The 7596-nt window shown below is 35.6% G+C and overlaps 1 long non-coding RNA gene across 1 annotated transcript in view; it reads right to left on the bottom strand.

The window, feature by feature from the left end:
- Positions 1-270: 270 nt before the first annotated feature.
- LOC107723094 (uncharacterized) overlaps positions 271-7596 on the bottom strand; it is an 18434-nt gene continuing 11108 nt past the window's right edge. Inside the window, exon 3 of the long non-coding RNA XR_001637892.1 lies at positions 271-350. This is a non-coding gene — a long non-coding RNA (uncharacterized LOC107723094). The remainder of the gene's footprint in view (positions 351-7596) is intronic.

Here is a 7596-nt window from a genome sequence, read left to right as displayed (position 1 = left end):
ACCTCTGTGTTTTCAGAATTTAGCAGTATAGGAAATTACTAGTCATCCAGTTTTTTTATATATCAGCTATGCATTCTGTTAGTTTTGCGAATTGATATGTTTCGTCGGGCCGCGAAGAAATATAGAACTGAGTATCATCAGCATAACAGTAAAAGCTAACACCATGTTTCCTGATGATATCTCCCAAGGGTAGCATGTAAAGCTTGAAAAACAAAGGTCCTAGTACTGAGCCTTGTGGTACTCCAAACTGCACTTGTAATCGACATGATACTTTTTTATTCACTGCTACGAATCGATGACGGTCAGATAAGTATGATTTGAACCATGCCAATGCAATTCCACTAATGCCCCTTGTCTAAAGTGCTAGAAAAGAGAGAGTCAATAGTTACTTTTTCAACATCAAGTTTTTCTGAGCTATTGGATATGCTTAGGAATTGAGACAAATCAGGAAGATTATTTACTAAGCAGTCTTTTGTTGTAGAAGTGATGGGTCTACAATATTTGTAACAAGGAGTTGAATTTGCAGCTTTAGCTATATGGAGTATAAACAAGACTAGATGATTTAAACAATGAGTAGACCCTGACACGTGTTGTCTAACACCAATAGAGTTTAGAATGTCTAAAAATGCTGATCCCAATGCATATTTTTCATTATCTACATGGATATTAAAATCTCACCGTTTCTCCTTGAATGTATAGTTCACCCAAAAAAAAAAAAAATAGCTGAAAATATACTTTTTTCTGGCTAAAATATAAGTCTTCTTTTCATAATTGAATGTATAGTTCACCCAAAAATAAAAAAAATTGCTGAAAATATACTTTTTTTCTGGCTAAAATATAAGTCTTCTTTTCATAATATTGCTTTCTCCAGTGAAAAAGTCATCTCATCTGAATCAGGAGAGATATATGCACTGATCAAGCACCGTTTACAAGCCAAAACAGTTCTAAACAAATAAATCTGTGGATTTTCATGTTTGAGAGGACGACAGGGAATGGACTTTTTTTACTGGAGCAAGCATTATTATGGTTTATGGACTCGTATTTTGGCCAGAAGTGATGGTTTAAAGTTAAAATGCCTTAATGATGGATTTATTTCTTTCAAACACGCATCTTTTCAATTCACAAGATGTTAATTGATGGACTGGAGTGGTGTGGATTACTTGTGGATTATTGTAATGTTTTTTTTATCAGCTGTTTGGACTCTCATTCTGACGGCACCCATTCACTGCAGAGGGTCCATTAGTGACCATGCGAAGTAAGGGCCTGAGGGTAAGTAAATTCTCAGCAAATTTTCAATTTTTATTGAACTATTTCTTTAAAGTTGGCATGAAATGTATGACGGACTTCTCCAATCATTTTCCATCAACATCGCATTCATTGAGTGCCATGCCCGCATATCAACATCTAAACAACAACCAATGAATTACAAGTCCCTGCCCTACATTTTTTCTTTTTCGATAATCCATTACATTTGGATGTACGTCACGATATGGAAGAAATGATCTGTCGCTACTTCCATTTCATCACAACTTTAATTATGCTCTGCTGTCATTTTAGCCGTTGTAAAAACATTTATTTATCAAAAAGTTTTTTTTTTGTTATTATGGTTATTTTTTAGGTTTTATCTATAAATATCTAGTGACTCTGTGATGTTATTATTAATTTAATGTTTTTTATTTAAAATTCAGGCAGTAGCTGAAAGCTCCTATGGTTCATCTGGTCTCAGTTTAATAAACACTTTGCTTGCAGTGGGACAGTGAGGAGATGTGTGTCCACATGTGTGTAAAAGTGTGAAAGTGAGGCATCCTTGTGTCAGCAAAGTCCTGCGGGGCCTATATGACAATCTTAGTGTGCACACACACACATACACACATGCTTACAAAAGTGAACATGTGTATAACACACACATACATCCATTGCTTCAGTTAAAGTTCACACTTGACCCTTATTCTCTGGGATATTTTTACCGTGACCCCCACAGATAATGTGTGAAACATTTATGCCTTTCTAGATAGCCTTCCCTGACTGGAGAAAAAAGATTCAGTGATTTAATGTATTTAACTCTGAGAGAGAGAGTGTGTGTCTGTCGGAGGAAATAAAAGCTTTCTTATGTTCATGTAGGGAGGGTCATTAGCATAATATCCTCTTCTGTAAGGAGAACAGCTGAAAGCTCCTATGGTTCATCTGGTCTCAGTTTAATAAACACTTTGCTTGCAGTGGGACAGTGAGGAGATGTGTGTCCACATGTGTGTAAAAGTGTGAAAGTGAGGCATCCTTGTGTCAGCAAAGTCCTGCGGGGCCTATATGACAATCTTAGTGTGCACACACACACATACACACATGCTTACAAAAGTGAACATGTGTATAACACACACATACATCCATTGCTTTAGTTAAAGTTCACACTTGACCCTTATTCTCTGGGATATTTTTACCGTCACCCCCACAGATAATGTGTGAAACATTTATGCCTTTCTAGATAGCCTTCCCTGACTGGAGAAAAAAGATTCAGTGATTTAATGTATTTAACTCTGAGAGAGAGAGTGTGTGTCTGTCGGAGGAAATAAAAGCTTTCTTATGTTCATGTAGGGAGGGTCATTAGCATAATATCCTCTTCTGTAAGGTGAACACAGAATAGTAATTGGCTTGGCCTTTTCTCTCAGTGTGTTGTAAAACAGTTAGGCATTAATTTGAGGATAACTATGCAATTATTTCTGAATGCTGAAAGGTAGGAGAAAGAGAGCTCATGAAAGAGGAGAGGAAACAGGAGATGAGAGGTCTATTCAGGAAACAGAGGTAGTGGGTAAAAAAGGCCAGACCAGAGTACAGCGAATAAAGACGTTTCAATATACAGAAGGCTTGTCATGATCATGAACTTTGACGATTGATTATACAAATAATTATGATTAACAAATAACTGTATTTTTTTTTATTTTCTCAGTTTAATTGTTTTGTTCGTGTCACTTACAGTGTAAGTCTAATACACATTTTATTTCGTATATAATATAATACAGTATAATAATAAAAAATTATTACAAAACAGGCCAATAATGTTTACTTTAATGATGTGAACAAAATTAATTATTTATAATAATATAATATAATATAATGTAATATAATGTAATGTAATGTAATATAATATAATAATTTTTTTTTTCATTTCATTCATTTTTTTTTATTTTATATTCCTTGTTCTTTACTCCATAGATTCTGAATCCCCTACTTCTCCCTATACCCCACCAGAAAAGGAGACATAATTTGATAGCATTTCTTTAAGCTCTTAAATTTCCCATATTTAGATGGCACATGTGATTGAAATTCAAACTGCTAGATTATTGCGGTTATCTCAAATAATGGCGATTAGACCGAATGACCATGATCAGACGATTAATCAAGACAGGCCTAGTACCTACACAGTGTTTTTGTTTTCAGTCTGTATACCAATGTTTGACCAACAACAAATCAGCTTCATATAAAGGCATGTTCATTCTTACAGTTTGACATATTTCATTTGGAGTTTATAAGTAGGAAAAAAGAAAAAAAAAACAGAAGTTGACCCAGCAGACATGGGGCGCCAAACAGGAGGGGCATATTTATAAACTAAATAGGAGTAAATTGTGGTGTAAATATGGTGTTAAAATGTATTTTAACTTACCAGTTGTTTTTGATGATTAAAAAAAACATTAAAGGGGTCATATGATGCGATTTCAATTTTTCCTTTCTTTTTGGAGTGTTACAAGCTCGTTTTACGTTTTTTATATTTAAAGAATTTGTCACTGACGATTCAAACACGAGTTTTGGGCAGTGTAGAGTAGGGCTTGTTGTTTGTCATTTCTCCGATCACAAACGCAGACATGGTTTTATGATTACGCGGTGCGTAAAAAGACAGTATAAGTCATTATAATCCGTAATTATGTCCCCACTGGATGCAACAAATGCCTCGTTTATAATGGGTTTTAATGTTTTTGTCTTGTCGCGCCGGGACAGGGCATCACAGTATGGTAAGGGTGTAAAATTTCCGTCACACGCTTGAGGAATTCGGCTAATCACAACGCACTGGATAGCTGGCCAATCAGAGCACACCTCGCTTTTCAGACCGATGAGCTTTGTAAAAATCGACACGTTTCAGAAAGGCGGGGCATAGAGGAGAAACAATAATGTACAATATGTGGAAAATAATGTGTTTTTTTAACCTTAAACCGCATAAACACATTGCATTACACCAAATACACAAAATAATGTTATTTTTAGCAGCATCATATGACCCCTTTAAAAAAGTATATTTAGTTCGATAATTAAAAGGTCATTGCTGTCTACGAACATTATTTTATTCAGAATTTATGCATTTTTACAGTCATCCATTTTTGTATGTTGAAAGCACAGTCTGCTGGTAGTCTGTGTTCGCTGAACGTGCGATGCATTTGACACACTAAACGGGAAACACTTTCGAGAAGATAGACGTCTAAATCTGATTGGCTGACATTTACAGGTTTTCCAGGAACTTAGTGTGATCTTTAATGGTCCGCCAGGAAAGTTCCAGCACCGCAGCAGCGAGCGCTTTAGAGGAACTAAATTGCAATTACCTTGACATTAATTTTCAGAAAACTAGTTAATGCTGCTATGTGAGTGTTTCTAACACAAGTGGTGAGGGAGTGACAGCAAATTTTACAACTTTCCCTCTTCTGATCAATGTAAAAAATCTCGATGATGACTACCGCTTCAGAGTACCCTGGAAATGCAAAAAAATAAAAGAGTCCATTGTAGCGACATTTACCTGTCTCTAAATGTTGTGATTGTTCACATACAGTATTGTTCACGTTTACATATCAGTCAGACAGCCTCTTCCTGGCTAAGTGGGCAGTCCTTGGCTAACTGAAGTAGCTATAGAGCCAGACAGGCTAGCTGATATGGTTTGTTTTTCACAGGTGTGTGATTCTGTGCATTAAACCAACACTTATCTAAAATGGAAGTACTGTCAGCCGTTTAGAGCAAGTTTAATGATACGCATTTCAAAAACACCTATTAAATATTACAGTTTACACAGACAGCTGTCATATAACTGTCTGCTCTCCACCTGAATGCCAACTCACACACACACAAAGATTCATGGAGTCCTTCAGATGTCTGAGCATCTCATTTTAAAATCTGGACTTCATAAACATTATTTGAAATACACCAGGTTATTAGACAGTTAATTGAGAGTAATTCAAACAGATTATCAGCATTAATGCCCGCTAACAATCTATCTGTCTGTCTGTATATCTATCTATCTATCTGTCTGTCTGTCTGTCTGTATATCTATCTATCTATCTATCTATCTATCTGTCTGTCTGTCTGTATATCTATCTATCTGTCTGTCTGTCTGTCTGTCTGTATATCTGTATTCAAACAGATTATCAGCATTAATGCCCGCTAACACCATTGAGAAAGACCACCATCATTCTCAGTACAACAAAACTTCTAGGAGAACTTTTAAAATTATTTCCTGTAGGGCAACATATGAATGCAAATGACACACTTGTATTACTGAGATGTTCAGAAGATACAAGTATGTTTATGGGCCTGTCCCACTTCCTATCTATCTATCTATCTATCTATCTATCTATCTATCTATCTGTCTGTCTGTCTGTATATCTATCTATCTATCTGTCTGTCTGTCTGTCTGTCTATCTATCTATCTATCTATGTATCTATGTATCTATCTATCTGTCTATCTATCTATCTGTCTATCTGTCTGTCTGTCTGTCTACATATTTTCAGTACTTAGGAACTACTGAAAAACATAAGTTTATTTTAAAGTCCAATGTAACAGACAACACAATTTAGTAATTTTGGTGCTTCTAATTAATTATGAAAGCATTATAAAAGCAGTTGCAAAGAGTTGACAAAACACACATACTTAAAAAGGCAACACAATGTTTTACTACCAAAATATATGAAATATCATTAATTTAACTTACATTGGAAAGTTTTCCTCAACATCTCGCAAGTTCGTGGCACATGAGTACCTGAACAGAGAATAATAATAGCAGTCCCCATAATGAGAACCACCCTTATTTGTAAAACAGCACATTCTGAATGAGGATAATAATCATTTCTGTTTGTCCAGACGTACTGATTATTCGCCAATAAAATATACCGTTCTGCTTGTAGATCTGTTGTTTCTTTGCTACTAAGTGCTTCACACAAAACTCTGATGGCACTAACTTTGCAAACATTATAAATCCAGAGACAAGCTTTTCCTAGGCCATAGATATGACTGGAGTCTTCTGAATGGACAGCATTTTAAACAGATTTCAGAAACATCTGAAAATTATTCTTTTGGTTTAAAATGTTGAATGTGTTAAAACTGGTGCACCACTACATACTTACATATATTCAGAACAAGTCAAGTGCTTCAGACCTTCATAAGTCCACACATAATGTCCTGTCCAGTCAGAACGGCTGGGATATTCTTGACTGGGCGTGTGTGAGAACGTTTTTGTCTAAATTCAGACTTGTAGGACAGAGGCAGTGACACAGGAAACTCAGTTTTGTGCAGCGTTACTAATGCTTAGATCCTGTTTTTCCCAAAAACACTGTGAAAATTCACACACACACACACACACACACACACACACACACACACGCACACAAGTTGTGTTTAACAGCAGGAAGTGGGGTATAAACGCAGTAATTTGGCATATTGTCTTGTACTGGCATTTCCTGTTCTGACGTGAATTAGTCCAGACACGGGACGGAAACTGACAGATTTTTGTATTTTTACAGATCTGAATCATGTCGCAAGGAAACAAATGCTCTCATTCATAAAAACCCTCTGATCTCTACTGTCCTATTCATTCACTTTTATTTGTCTCTTTCCTCATGTTCTCATCCACATCCTCTTGTGAGCTTTAAAACTGTCTTGATTTGTGTGCGAGTATCCACAATGTTATCTTTCTCTTTCCTTTTCCACTTTCATATTTATTTGTCTGTCTGTGGTGATCAGTATTTGGTTTGTTCTTCAGTAGAATCCAGTGGACTGGGTTCCCGTGGGTTGGGAATTTGAGGTCTTATTGGAAGTGTTACATGTGTATTCATTTGTGGTTGTTGTTTTGTGTGTGTGTGTGTGTGTGTGTGTGTGTGTGTGTGTGTGTGTGTGTGTGTGTGACATTTTCAGAATATTTTAAAATAGAGCAATAATTGTATTTTTTGGAAATGAAATGCATGCATTAGACATTGTGAATAATTAATTAGTAATATAGTTGATAATTAAATGTTCTAATCAGTTAACTGAATTGTTGGGTAATTGGCATGTATTTTACATTTGTACATTTGTGTTATTATGTACACTGTGAATGCATACAGTGGGATGAAAGAATCTGAGACCACATTAAAGACGTGCATTTTTTCAAATAAAAATGCAAGATATATTTATAAAACAAAAAAAGAAATGAAAAAAAGAAAAAAAAATGTATTACCATCTTTGTACAGATGATCACATGTTGTTTTGCTCCCATTGAAGCACAAAACTCTTTGGAGCATGAGCATCTCAAATCATGCTGGAGAACATCTAGACTTTTAGTCTTTTAGTCAGTAGTGAGTGTGTGTGTGTGT

The sequence above is a fragment of the Sinocyclocheilus rhinocerous genome, unplaced genomic scaffold, assembly GCF_001515625.1.
Source record: "Sinocyclocheilus rhinocerous isolate Xijiao unplaced genomic scaffold, SAMN03320098_v1.1 scaffold6387, whole genome shotgun sequence".
NCBI classification, from domain to species: Eukaryota; Metazoa; Chordata; class Actinopteri; order Cypriniformes; family Cyprinidae; genus Sinocyclocheilus; species Sinocyclocheilus rhinocerous.
Note: the sequence above shows the minus strand (reverse complement) of the source record. Positions and strands in the feature narration are given on the sequence as shown.